Raw genomic sequence first — 15,102 nt, forward strand, 5'->3', positions numbered from 1 at the left:
AATGGCAAACCACCCCGTAAAAACCACCCCGAGAGTTCTGAAAGAACTCAAAGTTGAACTTGTGGATCTTCTAACAAAAATCTGTAATCTTTCATTGAAATCTGCCTCCGTTCCTGAGGACTGGAAGGTAGCAAATGTCACCCCCATCTTTAAAAAAGGTTCCAGAGGAGACCCGGGAAATTACAGGCCAGTCAGTCTGACTTCAATACTGGGAAAGTTGGTAGAAACCATTATCAAGGACAGAATGAGTAGGCACATTGATGAACACGGGTTATTGAGGAATACTCAGCATGGGTTCTGCAAGGGAAGATCTTGCCTCACTAACCTGTTACATTTCTTTGAGGGGGTGAACAAACATGTGGACAAAGGAGACCCAATAGATGTTGTTTACCTTGACTTCCAGAAAGCTTTTGATAAAGTTCCTCATCAAAGGCTCCTTAGAAAGCTTGAGAGTCATGGAGTAAAAGGACAGGTCCTCTTGTGGATCAAAAACTGGCTGAGTAATAGGAAGCAGAGAGTGAGTATAAATGGGCAGTCTTCGCATTGGAGGACGGTAAGCAGTGGGGTGCCGCAGGGCTCGGTACTGGGTCCCATGCTCTTTAACTTGTTCATAAATGATTTAGAGTTGGGAGTGAGCAGTGAAGTGGCCAAGTTTGCGGATGACACTAAATTGTTCAGGGTGGTGAGAACCAGAGAGGATTGTGAGGAACTCCAAAGGGATCTGTTGAGGCTGGGTGAGTGGGCGTCAACGTGGCAGATGCGGTTCAATGTGGCCAAGTGCAAAGTAATGCACATTGGGGCCAAGAAGCCCAGCTACAAATACAAGTTGATGGGGTGTGAACTGGCAGAGACTGACCAAGAGAGAGATCTTGGGGTCGTGGTAGATAACTCACTGAAAATGTCAAGACAGTGTGCATTTGCAATAAAAAAGGCCAACGCCATGCTGGGAATTATTAGGAAGGGAATTGAAAACAAATCAGCCAGTATCATAATGCCCCTGTATAAATCGATGGTGCGGTCTCATTTGGAGTACTGTGTGCAGTTCTGGTCGCCGCACCTCAAAAAGGATATTATAGCATTGGAGAAAGTCCAGAGAAGGGCAACTAGAATGATTAAAGGGCTGGAGCACTTTCCCTATGAAGAAAGGTTGAAACGCTTCGGACTCTTTAGCTTGGAGAAACGTCGACTGCGGGGTGACATGATAGAGGTTTACAAGATAATGCATGGGATAGAGAAGGTAGAGAAAGAAGTACTTTTCTCCCTTTCTCACAATACAAGAACTTGTGGGCATTCGATGAAATTGCTGAGCAGACAGGTTAAAACGGATAAAAGGAAGTACTTCTTCACCCAAAGGGTGATTAACATGTGGAATTCACTGCCACAGGAGGTGGTGGCGGCCACAAGTATAGCCACCTTCAAGAAGGGTTTAGATAAAAATATGGAGCACAGGTCCATCAGTGGCTATTAGCCACAGTGTATGTGTGTATATAAAATTTTTTGCCACTGTGTGACACAGAGTGTTGGACTTGATGGGCCGTTGGCCTGATCCAACATGGCTTCTCTTATGTTCTTAAGTCTGCCGTGAAAGCAACATCACCTCAGAGTCGAAAACGACTGGTGCTTGCACAGGGAACTACCTTTACATTATTATTATTATTATTATTATTATTATTATTATTATTATTATTATGCTAACCATATTAGAGTTCCCAAGGCCCAAGGTGGGGCCTGAAGTTCTCTGGCAATTACAAGTTGTAGGGTTGCCAATCCCCAGGTAGGGGCAGGGGATCCCGCAGTTTGGAGGCTCTTGTCCCGCTTTAGGGTAATCAAAAAGCTTGGGGGGGGGGGGGAATATCAGCTGAACATTCCATTATTCCCTAGGGAGATGGATTCCCATTGGATATAATGGAGAATTGATCTACGGGTATCTGGGACTCTGGAGGGGCTGTTTTATGAGATTGGCACCAAATCTGCAACATAGCATTTGGTGCCTCTCTTCAAAATGCCCTCTAAATTGCAAACAGATTGCACCAAAGGGTCCTATGAGCCCCAAGAGAAGGTGCCCCCATCCTTAATTCTTTCCAGTGGAGGGAAGGCATTTAAAAGGTATGCGGTCCCTTTAAATGTGATGGCCAGAACTTCCTTTGGAGTTCCATTATACTTGCTCCTGGCTCCACCCCCAAAGTCCCCAGATATTTCTTGAATTGGACTTGGCAACCCTAACAAGTTGTAACTGGTTTTCAGACTGCAGAGAGATCAATTCTGCAGGAGAAAACAACAGCTTTGGCAAATAGACTGGCACTACATCCCTGCCTTCCCTCCCCCAAATTCCACCTTACCTGGCTTCGTCCCCAAATCTCCAAGAATTTCCCACTCAGAGTTGGCAACCTAACCCCTTGAAAGTAACAATGGTAACAACAAAGAAATCAAATGGCTAAAAACCTCCTTCTTGTTACCTAGTCCTAGAGGAATAAGTAGGAATAGCTGCAAGAAGGCATTCTTTACCAGCTCAGATTTTGACCTTACTGCATCATAAGAATGCCATCTGTCTATTTGTCAGAGTTGATCTCTGTTTTCTGGCCTCAGATAACCACCTTCCCTGGCTTTTCCTATTTGGGATGGGATTTGGGGTATAAAACCAAGATGAGATGAGTGATTGTAGCTTCAGGCAATCATGTAAATTTATACACCTAACATACTAGTTTTTCTTTCCCAGCCACACTCTCTGCCTTCCAGAGAGGTAAAATTGTTGACCTCCAGATCTCCCAGAATTACAAAAGTTCTTCAGACTTAGCTGTCAGTCCCCTGACGAAAATGGCTGCTGGAGAGGGTGGTATGACATTCTATGTGGCTGTGGTCCCTCCCAGAATCCATCCTCCCCGAGCTTCTCCCCTAGATCTCCAGGAATTTCCCAACCTAGAGTTGGCAACAGGTCAAAAACATTGACTGAAAGCAAAAAGTTCAGACAAGGATCCTTCGTAAAACAACCCACGTTTCAGTCAGCTTGTAAGCTTTCAGATTCAACGGACCAGGGGTGGTCAACGGTAGCTCTCCAGATGTTTTTTTGCCTACAACTCCCATCAGCCCCAGCCATTGGTGGCTGGGGCTGATGGGAGTTGTAGGCAAAAAAACAACAACCAGAGAACTACCATTGGCCACCCCTGCAATAGACTTCTTCATCGAGGGATGTTATCTAAGAAGGCTGAGTGGAGGGGTTTCAGGCATTTCACCTGTATCTCATTGAATAGATGGTGTTGCACTGAATTATGAGCCTTGCATTTTTGGCCTTCTAGGATTAGGTGATCAATCAATAAATAAATCCCTTCTCTTGTAGGAAAGGAAAACGGCAACATCCTCCATGTGAAAATAGAAAAACAAAATTACACTATCATTATTTTCTTCTGTCAAAGTGTGGAGGACATGGAAGTGTTCTTTCACAGAGTCAAGTGAGATTAGCTCACTTACCTCAGTCATCTAAAGCTATTTGCTCTGTTTTATTTATCGGTTTATATACTGGTTTAATCAGAGCTCCTGATTCTGTGCCCAATAGTAAGGACAGTACAACTTAAGCCCTGCAAAGGCTGTGGGTCTGGAAGATGCTATGTGTCACTGCTTTGTAGCAAAGGGTTCTTCCAGACTCTTGAGTCTTCTAGTGCAGATGGCATCAGGGGGCTGGGGGGGGGGGGGGAGGTGGCGGGACCAGTATCATTTTGAAGCAGTTAAAAGACCGACCTTTCTGCTAATCAGATTAGCATTGTTTAGCCTTATCTTAATTGGTTGTACATTGCAAAAGATTAAATCATTCTGAATCCTTCTACCAGCAAATGGTTGTTGGCAGCTTTCCAACATTTGCAAAGCATCAACATCAGACCAACGCAGTTACCCTCCGAAACATCAGGGCAGTGTTTTTGGTTTCTAGCAGCCACCTCTCCATTAGACCAGCATCTGTTGGACTGAATGCAAACTCCCTGTATAAATCTCTTTCCTTGCCTCTGTCCATTCAAAGCTGCACTAGTGTTAGCCTTTCCGATAGGTTTCTTGTGCCAAACACTTGAAAAAGGGATCCTACAGTATCATCTCGTTTCACTGGCTCTCTTTTAAGAAACATCTGCCAAACATTCAGCCCATCCAAGAGATCTGTATGTAGCATACCAGCGATTCTCTATTTTAAATGTTTCTATCCCATCATCTTTACCACTCTGCACCGTGGCGCAGAGTGGTAAAGCTGCGGTACTACTACATGACCTGAGTTCGATCCCAGTGAAAACTCGGTTCAGGTAGCTGGCTCACGGTTGACTCAGCCTTCCATCCTTCCGAGGTCAGTAAAATGAGTACCCAGTTTGCTGGGGGGGAAGTGTAGATGACTGGGGAAGGCAATGACAAACCACCCCGTAAAAAAAAGTCTTCCATGAAAACGTCATGATGCAACATCACCCCAGAGTCAGAAACAACTGGTGTTTCCACAGGGGTCTGCCTTTACCTTTTTATCCCATCTTATTTCCTCAGACTCAAGGCAGCTAAGAATGTGACACCAAGTGTCCCAAAACAGCTAGCAAGATTCAAAGGCACAAACTGGAAAAGCATCAAATTTCTGCCATGCAAAGAAGAGTGCTCCAGAGCCTCTGCTCAGACTCGCAGGCAGTACTGCCTCGTTTTCTTTTGATTTGCAGCCATTCCACTCCCTGTACAATGGTCTACAAGAGAGAGCCTGTTTTCAGCTAAGAAAGTCCCTTGTACTCCACTACTCTAGCCACTTCTCAAACTTTGAAGATGGGAGAGCTGTAACAGGAGCTAGGAAGTTTCTGAACTGGCAGAAGGGAGTCCATCACCATGTCACGGCTGGGGCCGGGTCAGGCAAAGTCCAGAGGCAGTCCGAGGTCTGTAGCCAGTAAGCAGGAGGGTCCGAGGCGCCAAATCCGAATCACTGTAGAAGTATCGCAGGTCTGAGGTCCAGAAGCCGAGGTCAGGGAGTCCAGAAGTCCAAAGCCAAAGTCAGGGAGTCAGGAACCAAAGTCAAGCCGGAGTGGATGCTAGAATGTCAGGGAGATGACTAGTTGCTTCCACAAAGCTTCCTCCCAAAGCCCACAGCTATATAGCCCTCTGCTGGCTGTTGCCCGTTTGGGCTAATTGCTGGCTCAGGGAGGCAGCCAGGATCCTGTTACCACTCAAGCATCCTTGCTCTTAGAAGGGCCAGAATCCTCTCAGAACTCAGGGCTCAGGGAGCGTCTTGCTTGTGAGCGTGCCGCCCTCCTCCGATCCCTGAGGTCCTGCCGGAGGCGGTCACGCACACGAGCCACCCGAGAGGGCGAGGCAGGGGGGCTGGGATCTTCTCCAGCAGGAGGCAGGGGCACTGGTGCAGGTGGCAGGGGCACAGTTTCCTCATCAGACTCAACTTCCTCTGAAGGGTCCCCAGCACCCATGACACTATCCCCCCCCCCAGGGCCCCCCTCCGTCGAGGGACCTGGAAGGTCGGGGTGGTCGTTGTGGAACTGGTGCACCAAGTCCGGGGCATGAAGATTGTCCTCGGGCTCCCAAGACCGGTCTTCTGGGCCGTATCCCTCCCAGTCCACCAGGTACTGGAGGCCTCCACGATGGTACCGGGAGTCCAGGATCTGGCGCACCTCATATTCTTCCTCGTCATCCACCAACACTGGTGGTGGCGGCGGTGGGGAAGGAGTCCGAGCTGGGTCAGGGGGTGCAGCCGGAACAAGGAGGGAGCGATGAAACACGGGGTGAATGCGGAGGTGGGGTGGCAACTGGAGCCTGAAGGCGACGGGGTTTATTTGTTCAACGACGGGGTAGGGTCCAATGAACCGTGCATCCAGCTTGTGAGACCGACCAGGCCGGCGCAGGTAGCGAGTTGAGAGCCACACCTGATCCCCCGGCTGCACTGGAGGGCCTTCTTGCCTCTTTCGGTCCGCAGCCCGTTTATATGCCTCCTTGGCTTGCTGTAGCTGCTCTCGGAGCAAGTCTTGGCTGGCACGGAGTTCTTGCAGGTAGGCATCGACGGCGGGGACATTCGTGGGTGGTAGGATCGCTGGGAAGAACCGAGGGTGGTACCCGTAGGTTGCAGCAAACGGGGTCATTTGGGTGGATGAATGGACCGCGTTGTTGTATGCAAACTCCGCTAGGGGCAATAGAGTGGTCCAGTCATCCTGCTGGTAACAGGTGTAACAGCGGAGATATTGCTCTAGCGTGGCATTGGTGCGCTCTGTCTGGCCATCTGTCTGTGGGTGGTAGGCCGAGGACAGGTGCACTCGAGTACCCAGGCTGGAATGGAGGGCTTGCCAGAACCGAGAGGAGAACTGAGGGCCCCGATCGGAGATCAGATGGGCTGGGAGTCCATGCAGACGAAAGATGTGTTGCAGGTAAAGCTGGGCCGTCTCCTGAGCTGTGGGGAGTTTCGGGCACGGAACAAAGTGGGCCATCTTGGTAAATAGGTCGACGACCACCCAGATACAAGTCTGACCCTTGGAGCGTGGAAGTTCCGTGATGAAGTCCATCGAGATGGTATCCCAGGGTCCTGAAGATGTGGGCAAGGGCTGCAGCAACCCTGAGGGTTTGGCTGGGATGTCTTTGGCCCGTCGGCAGACGTCACAGGAGCTGACATAGCGGGCAACATCAGTGCGAACTCGTGGCCACCAGAATTCCCTTGTCAGCAAGTGGGTGGTCTTATGCTGTCCAAAGTGCCCGGCGGGTAACGAGTCGTGGGTCAGGCGTAGCACTTCTGCCCGCAAGGGCCCGGGTGGCACATAGAGGCGTTCGCGGTGTAGCAAGAGGCCGCCTCGAGTCGTGAACTCCCCTGTTGGGTCATCTTGGAGAGCCTGGAGGTGTTGCTGGACCCAGGGATCATTGGCCTGGCTAGCCCGAATGTCCTCCACGAGTGCTGGTGAAGTGGAGGTGGCTGCAAATACTGAGGGCGGCAGGATTGGAGCAGCGGGCGCGGTCTCAGTTGAGGCAGGGGCGTATTCCGGTTTCCGGGAGAGCGCGTCTGCTTTCCGGTTCTGGGTATGGGGGATGTAGGAGATCCGGAAGTCGAAGCGAGAGAAGAATAGGGACCACCGGATCTGGCGCTGGTTGAGACGGCGGGTGGTCTGGAGGTGTTCCAAGTTCCGGTGATCGGTGAGCACTTGAACAGGGTGGCGAGCCCCTTCGAGGTAATGTCGCCAAACCTCAAACGCCGCCTTGATCGCGAGCAACTCCCTCTCCCAGATGGTATAGTTCCTCTCTGCAGCAGTGAGCTGCCGCGAGTAATAGGCGCAGGGCTGTAGTGGCTGGGACGGCTCCTCGCGCTGGGACAGCACTGCTCCCAGGGCCACGTTGGAGGCATCAGCTTCCACCGTAAAGGGAAGCTGGGGGTCGGGGTATCTCAGGAGTGGCCCGGTGGCAAAGCGAGTCTTCAGGGTGGAGAAGGCGTTATCGGCCTCTGGGGACCAGTGGAAGGGTTCTTTGGGGCGGAGTAGTTGAGTCAGGGGTGTGGTCAGGGATGCGTAGGCCGGGATGAATTGCCGATAGTAGTTGGCAAAACCGAGGAACCGCTGCAGGTCTTTGCGATTCTGAGGAGCCTGCCAGGTCAGGACCGCTTCTACTTTTTTCGGGTCCATGAGGATCCCCTGCGGTGACACGATGTGCCCAAGGAACTCGACGGAGCGCAGGTCGAAGTCGCACTTCTCCAGCTTGGCGTAGAGACCATGGGCTCGTAGGCGCTGCAGGACCTGGCGGACGTGCTCGGCGTGCTGGGCAGGATTGCGGGAGTAAATTAGGATGTCATCCAGGTATATGATCGCGAAGCGGTCGAGCAGGTCCCGGAATATGTCATTCATGAACCTCTGGAAGACAGCGGGGGCATTGGTCAGTCCGAAGGGCATTACCAGGTGCTCGTACTGCCCGTATCGGGTCCCAAACGCGGTCTTCCATTCGTCTCCGGGCCGTATGCGCACCAAATTGTACGCTCCACGGAGGTCCAGCTTGGTGTAGATTTGGGCCCCCTTTAGGCGATCCAAGAGTTCAGGGATCAGTGGTAGAGGGTACCGGTCGCGGATGGTGATCTTGTTCAGGGCCCGGTAGTCATTGCACAGCCGGAGCTCCCCACTTTTCTTCTTCACGAAGAGCACTGGAGCAGATAGGGGAGAGGTTGAGGGTCGGATGAATCCGCGTTTCAGGTTCTTGTCCAGGAAGTCTCGCAGAGCTGCCAACTCCGGCTCCGACATTGGGTACAGACGCCCCACCGGGAGTGGTGCCCCAGGTACCAAATCAATGGCACAGTCGTAGGGCCGGTGAGGGGGAAGCTGATCAGCTCCTGTCTCTTCGAAGACATCAGCAAAGTCCACATACTTCTGAGGGAGCTGAGGACCACCACTCGGGATGCCAGCTGCTAGAGTGGTGGGAGGAGTCAGATGGGGGCATGGGTCTCGGAAGCGTAGTTCCTGCTGGGCCCAGTCCACGATGGGGTTGTGCAGCTTCAGCCAGGAAAGGCCTAGAATCAGCGGGAAGCGAGGCATGCGGGCGACATCAAACCGCAGCTGTTCTTGGTGCTGCTGGACGTGGAAGGTGATGGGACAGGTCTCCTGGGTGACGGGGCCAGAACGGAGGAGGCGCCCGTCAATAGCCTCCACCAGCGACGGAATCCCTTTTGTCTGCACAGGGATCTGGTGCTGCTTCACAAAGGCGGCATCTATAAAACAGTGGGCCGCTCCCGAGTCCAGCATGGCATACACGAACAGCCAGCGTTCGTCAGGCAGACGGAGTTTGACTGGTAGCAGGAATGGCCCTGGGGTATCAGCCCGCTGTTCGGAGGACCCAGCTAGTCGCCCCAGGCTGGGGGGTCCACTTACGCCTGGGGCTGCCCTTTTGGCGGCGGTGGCAGCGAAGGTCCAGGTATCCGATGCTTAGCAGGGCAGCCAGAGGCATAGTGGCCTGCCGTGCCACAGTAGAGGCACAGATTCTGCGTGCGGCGTCTGGTCTTTTCCTCTGGGGTCAGGCGGGGTCGAGCAGCTCCAAGCTGCATAGGCTCATCCTTGGTGCTGGTACTAGCTGGGGACGGGCGAGGAGCCAGGTAGCACGGCGCAGGGAGCTGGCGCCCTCTGGTCTTGGCTTGGCGGCGACTTTCCAGGCGGCCATCGATGCGGAGGCAGAGGGTGATAAGTTCTTGGAGTGTGGGTGGCTGCTCCACCCTGGCCAGTTCATCCAGGACCTCCTCTGCCAACCCCTCAGTAAACTGGTCCATCTGGGCAGCCTCATTCCACGCCAAGTCCTGGGTCAGGAGCTTGAATTCAGTGGCATATTGAGCCACCGAGGAGTTGCCTTGTTTCAGTGCCCTGATCTTCCGGTTGGCTGTGGCTGCTTGGACTGGGTTTGAGAAAGCAGCAGACAGGTGGGCCTCAAACCCCTGGTAATCAGTCAGTAGGGGAGAGGACGCGACCAGTAAGGGTGTGGCCCATTTGGCCGCCTGCCCCTTTAACAGACTGATGACGAAACACACCTTGGTTTTGTCATTGAGGAAGTCCCGTGCTCTCAGTTCAAAGTACAGCCGACACTGTGCTAGGAAGGCAGGAAATTCTTCCACGGCACCCCCAAATCTGTCAGGTGGGGGAACTGGGCACTTGGCTGGAGCACTGGCCGCAGGTTGTTGCTGCAAGTGCACTACTGCCTGTGTTAGCTGCTGTACCTGGGCTTGGAGCGCAGCCAGTAGTTCTGTGGTTTCACTTGCTTCAGCATCCATCCTGTGGAGTGGGTGTTTGTCGGTGGAAGCAATCTGTCACGGCTGGGGCCGGGTCAGGCAAAGTCCAGAGGCAGTCCGAGGTCTGTAGCCAGTAAGCAGGAGGGTCCGAGGCGCCAAATCCGAATCACTGTAGAAGTATCGCAGGTCTGAGGTCCAGAAGCCGAGGTCAGGGAGTCCAGAAGTCCAAAGCCAAAGTCAGGGAGTCAGGAACCAAAGTCAAGCCGGAGTGGATGCTAGAATGTCAGGGAGATGACTAGTTGCTTCCACAAAGCTTCCTCCCAAAGCCCACAGCTATATAGCCCTCTGCTGGCTGTTGCCCGTTTGGGCTAATTGCTGGCTCAGGGAGGCAGCCAGGATCCTGTTACCACTCAAGCATCCTTGCTCTTAGAAGGGCCAGAATCCTCTCAGAACTCAGGGCTCAGGGAGCGTCTTGCTTGTGAGCGTGCCGCCCTCCTCCGATCCCTGAGGTCCTGCCGGAGGCGGTCACGCACACGAGCCACCCGAGAGGGCGAGGCAGGGGGGCTGGGATCTTCTCCAGCAGGAGGCAGGGGCACTGGTGCAGGTGGCAGGGGCACAGTTTCCTCATCAGACTCAACTTCCTCTGAAGGGTCCCCAGCACCCATGACACACCACCATGCAAGAATGAATTAAGGAAGTTTAAGATTGCCAGATCCAGGTTGGGAAACGGCTGGCAATTTGGGGATGGAGCCTGGAGAGGACAGGAACCTTAGTGGAGCACAATGCCATGAATACCCTCCAAAGTATTACTTTCCTCCTGGAAACTGATCTCTCTAGTCAGAGGTGAGCTGTAATTCCAGGGGGTCCCCAGGTTCCACCTGGAGGCTGGCATTTGATGCTTATCTATTTCGGCCTCAGTTGCAAGCCTGCCTTCATCTCGGGTGTTAAATGTCTTGCAAGGCTTGCTCCTTTATTGCCTACTAGTCACTGCTTGTATACATTTTAGCACACACTGAAATGTTGGGTTACCCCTCTTATATTTCGCTGTTTGCCCACACTGTTCATGTGGTCTCCTTCAGCACCACCCCATAACCATGTACCTACCAGCTAAGGATCCTATTGGGCGTTTGATGCCAGAGTCCCATAGATGCTGTAGTCTATAAAAGACTGGACCATCTAAATATTTTTAGTCTTTAAGATGCCATTGTATCCTGCTGTAGAGCCAGTGCTGTTCCAAAATGACTTTCCTTTCTACCACCTTGAGCCCAGGATCTCAGCTTGGCCTCCAAGTGTTATCCCTTCACAGTTCCATTATAGTAGGAAGCCTCAGTATGAAGATAGAGTTGTTTCCAGAGTTTTCTCTCTCTCTCTCTCTCTCTCTCATGGCCCTTCTCACTCTGGCAGTTCTAGCAGTGCCTCCCGTCTTGGAGGGAGGTCTGGTGAATGTTGGATCCAGGGGAGAATTTGTGGGTACAGGCCCAGCTCCAAGTCTTCAGAGGCCTCTTGGAGAATCATAGAATCATAGAGTTGGAAGGGACCTCCAGGGTCATCTAGTCCAACCCCCTGCACAATGCAGGAAACTCACAAATACCTCCTCCTAAATTCACAGGAACTTCATCGCTGTCAGATGGCCATCTAGCCTCTTGTTGAAAAACCTCCAAGGAAGGAGAGCCCACCACCTCCCAAGGAAGCCTGTTCCACTGAAGAATCGCTCTAACGGTCAGGAAGTTCTTCTTAATGTTGAGCTGGAAACTCTTTTAATTTCAACCCACTGGTTCTGGTTCTACCTTCCAGGGCCACAGAACAATTCCACACCATCCTCTATGATAGCCCTTCAAGTACTTGAAGATGGTGATCATATCACAAAGCACACACACACCATTAGATAGGGCCTCCTTGTCTGCCTTCTCATCCTACACACGAAAGCAGACACATGGTACCACTAGCCAATGACGGCTCGGCTCTTGAAAGACATGGGCAAGCTTGGAAGAAGTAGCACAGCTGCTTCTATCTGCTATAGCCACTCTGTCACTCGTGCACCAGTTTGAACAAGCGACTAGCAGCAGCCCGTAGGAGTAGTCTTCGCTTCCTCAGAGCTGCGGCATGGGGGCAGTCTGGGCTTGGCTGTGGGATCTGTTCGCTCTGGGTCTTCCTCGGGACCTCCGAGAATGCCCAGCAATGCTGACCCCTGACACCATCCTGTATGGGTCAGAGTGGCAAACTAAAAAGGTAAAGGTAGTAGTACCCTGTACAAGCACCAGTCGTTTCCAACTCTGGGGTGACGTTGCTTTCACATTTTCACAGCAGACTTTTTACGGGGTGGTTTGCCATTGCCTTCCCCAGTCATCTACACTTTCCCCCCAGCAAGCTGGGGACTCATTTGACCGACCTCGGAAGGATGGAAGGCTGAGTCAACCTCGAGCTGGCTACCTGAAACCAGCTTCTGCTGGAATCGAACTCAGGTCATGAGCAGAGAGTTTGGACTGCAGTACTGCAGCTTTACCACTCTGCGCCATGGGTATTAATTCTGCAGCCAGTTGTTCTCAAAATCCAAGCCTCCATTTACTTGCCTCCCAAATTATGGCTTAATTATAGCTTAATTTCTGTGGGAGGTGGGCATGGTCCATTCCCCTAATTAATAAAGACCAAGAGCCAAAGCCAGACTTGCATAGATACAAATTATATACATTTATTTTTTATTTGTTTTAAATAACATTCTTCTGTATAAATTCCAACATATATTCTGATCATACGCCTTTTTTATTTTTTTTTTCAAACAAATGCATTTCAAAAGCTTAATGTATGCTTGGGACTTTGGATGTAAAATATGATGAGCTATTTGGAACAATGCAATTAATCTTCGGGTTTTAAGCCCCTGTTATATGAATCAGAGACGTCAGTGGCTTTAAATTTAGAATAGAACACTAAAACAGATTCCCTGCCCCTCCCCGGCTCCATTCTCAGATTATCTCTTTTTCACACACAAAAATCTGTGCTACCTGTTATAGCACTTGGGGATGTCTGGCAGGATAAAGATTACAGGATTAGAAGGCCTCCTTTGGACCATTCTACTGGGATGTTATCATCCTACCTGTTGCTTAAGAGTAGTGTATTGCTTTGACTGATCTAATGCTGCACCTTTTTCACTACACAATTCATGCTGTTGTCTCTACAGTTTAAAAGTTCATGCAGTTATTTCAAGCTAGTTCAGGAGATTTAAAAACCTGATCTACATTGCCATCTCGCTGTTTCTCTTTGGGCATGATTGCTACAGAATAGAATCACTGATTTATAACTAAAATGGTGCATCTCTCAGGATTACAGAACACCTATTCTTTTTTTGGGGGGGGGGATTTTGTGGAGGCAAAACTCACCACTTCATCTTCATCCTGATTTATGAGCACATGGACTGAAAGAGCTCACGATTTCCCACAGATGTGTTTTTAAGATCATAGCCAGAGCATGCCGTAAGGGTCATCATGTGTTTGGCAGCCATGGATCGATCATCTCTTCAATTTTCTCCGTGTACACATGGCATCCCTACTGTTTCCTTGCATATTTCTCAAACAGCATCCCTTAAAGTACACATCTGTGCCAAAACCCCAAATGATTTCACATGTCTTTCCAGAGGGAACTCTGGAGAGGATGCAGAGAACAGAAATAATGAAACACCTTTGTAGCACCAAAAAGCGCTATGTAAATTCCTGACCTCCTGCAGTCTTTATCTGACTGCTGCTTATGCGGACTGAGGCCTCCATTGTCCACATTAAGACGCAACAAACCTCTTTTGGTTCACGATGTATATCAACCTGTTTTGCTTGCTATCCTCATAAGCCTCAAATCAAAACCCAGTTAGCAAAGGTATCCAAATGCTGTTGGCTTGGGCATACTGGAGTTCATTTCCTGGGAATGGTTTAGATTTCTGGCTTGGACAAGAAAACAAGCCCCCGTCTGCCAAGACACCTGCATTCATACGTCACAGAAACCTGGCCTGAATGAAGGCTTCCCAAATCAAGAGGGCTTTGGGGTGTACTCCATACACCAGCAAGGCAAACAAGCCACGCCCCTGCCTTTTTGAACGGAGGACTGTCATGATGTCTCAACGTGGCCCATGACAGTCAGTCCTGCAGAGTCAAACATCTCTATGTGGAACTCTCCATGTACCTTTTCCTTCCTGCCTTTGAGCTCTTACTGCTCTTTGGGTAGACATTTGCCAGGTGCTTTAGCATCCCTCCAGTATTAAACAGATAAGAACAAGAAACATGCTGAGAACATCAAATAACAACCCAACCCCCGACTTCTTCAGCTATTACATACTGTTAAAGATTCTTCACCATCACCAACTGTGCTCATTTATTCTTTAAGAGCCAATCCCCCACTGATTTAAAAGCCAAGAGGGCGTCTGTTGTGTATCTTTCCTTAAAGAAGGAACATAATTGTCCTACACAGTATGTTACCGACAGTTCAAAATATACCTTGACAAGTGCTGCATGCAAAAGGGCAAGCTGTGCACAGCACAGTGCATTAGTGTTTATGCGCATGCATTTGTCCACATGTGCTCCAGAGGCAAAATGCATCACCCAATATGCTGAGGTTAAACTTCTAGAAACTCTCTAGGGAAGAGAGCTAAAGAGTGACAACTCAGGCAATTCACACTTACAATTTTTTTAACCATGCATCCCCAAAAGGCAGAGACTGGGACAAACAGTGATTTAGGAGGGAAAGCATTGATGGATGTTAGGAGAGTGGTTTCCAAATGGGCTTCCTAAAACCCTGCAACTTCCTAATATCTTCTGTAATTCCTTTATCTTCCCAGTCTTGTAACTACAGACAAGTAATCCAGTTTGCCAGCCATCTGTGATTATTTTCTATGTGACATGACGTTCTTTAGGCAAATGTGCAAGTAGCCAGTGGCGACAAGTAGGCCCCACAAGCCAGCTGGTATCCATGCTTAATTCGTGGGAGTGGGGGGAATAGATGCTTGGGCTCATTCTGTCTGGAATCATTCTGTGATCTAGAGGCTCTTTTTCCCAAATGTAATTCCTTCACACTGAAGAAAATGTTCTCTGGACATTTTCATTTATTCTTCATTTGTGTTCCTATGATATGACAACCTCCTGTGTTCTGGCATAATGGATTGGTACCCTGTGCAGTAAAACCTAATTCTTATATACTTTAGGAGATCCAAGGCCAGTCTTCTTTGATCGTTATATCCCTTCTCCTTTTATCTTTAAAAATGGGGTGGAAAAACGGGGATGTGTGGAATTTCCCAAGGAAATTCTGTGGGCATATCTGTTTTCCAACCCAGAGATTTTGGAGGAAAAGTGTACCCACATGAGCAAAACGGACTGCCCCGAAAACAAGGACGGAGATATTTAACCAACCCTGCCCAAAGAACCTCTGGGAAATGATGTCATTTCCTC

Source organism: Heteronotia binoei, chromosome 12, assembly GCF_032191835.1.
Source record: "Heteronotia binoei isolate CCM8104 ecotype False Entrance Well chromosome 12, APGP_CSIRO_Hbin_v1, whole genome shotgun sequence".
Lineage (NCBI taxonomy): Eukaryota > Metazoa > Chordata > Lepidosauria > Squamata > Gekkonidae > Heteronotia > Heteronotia binoei.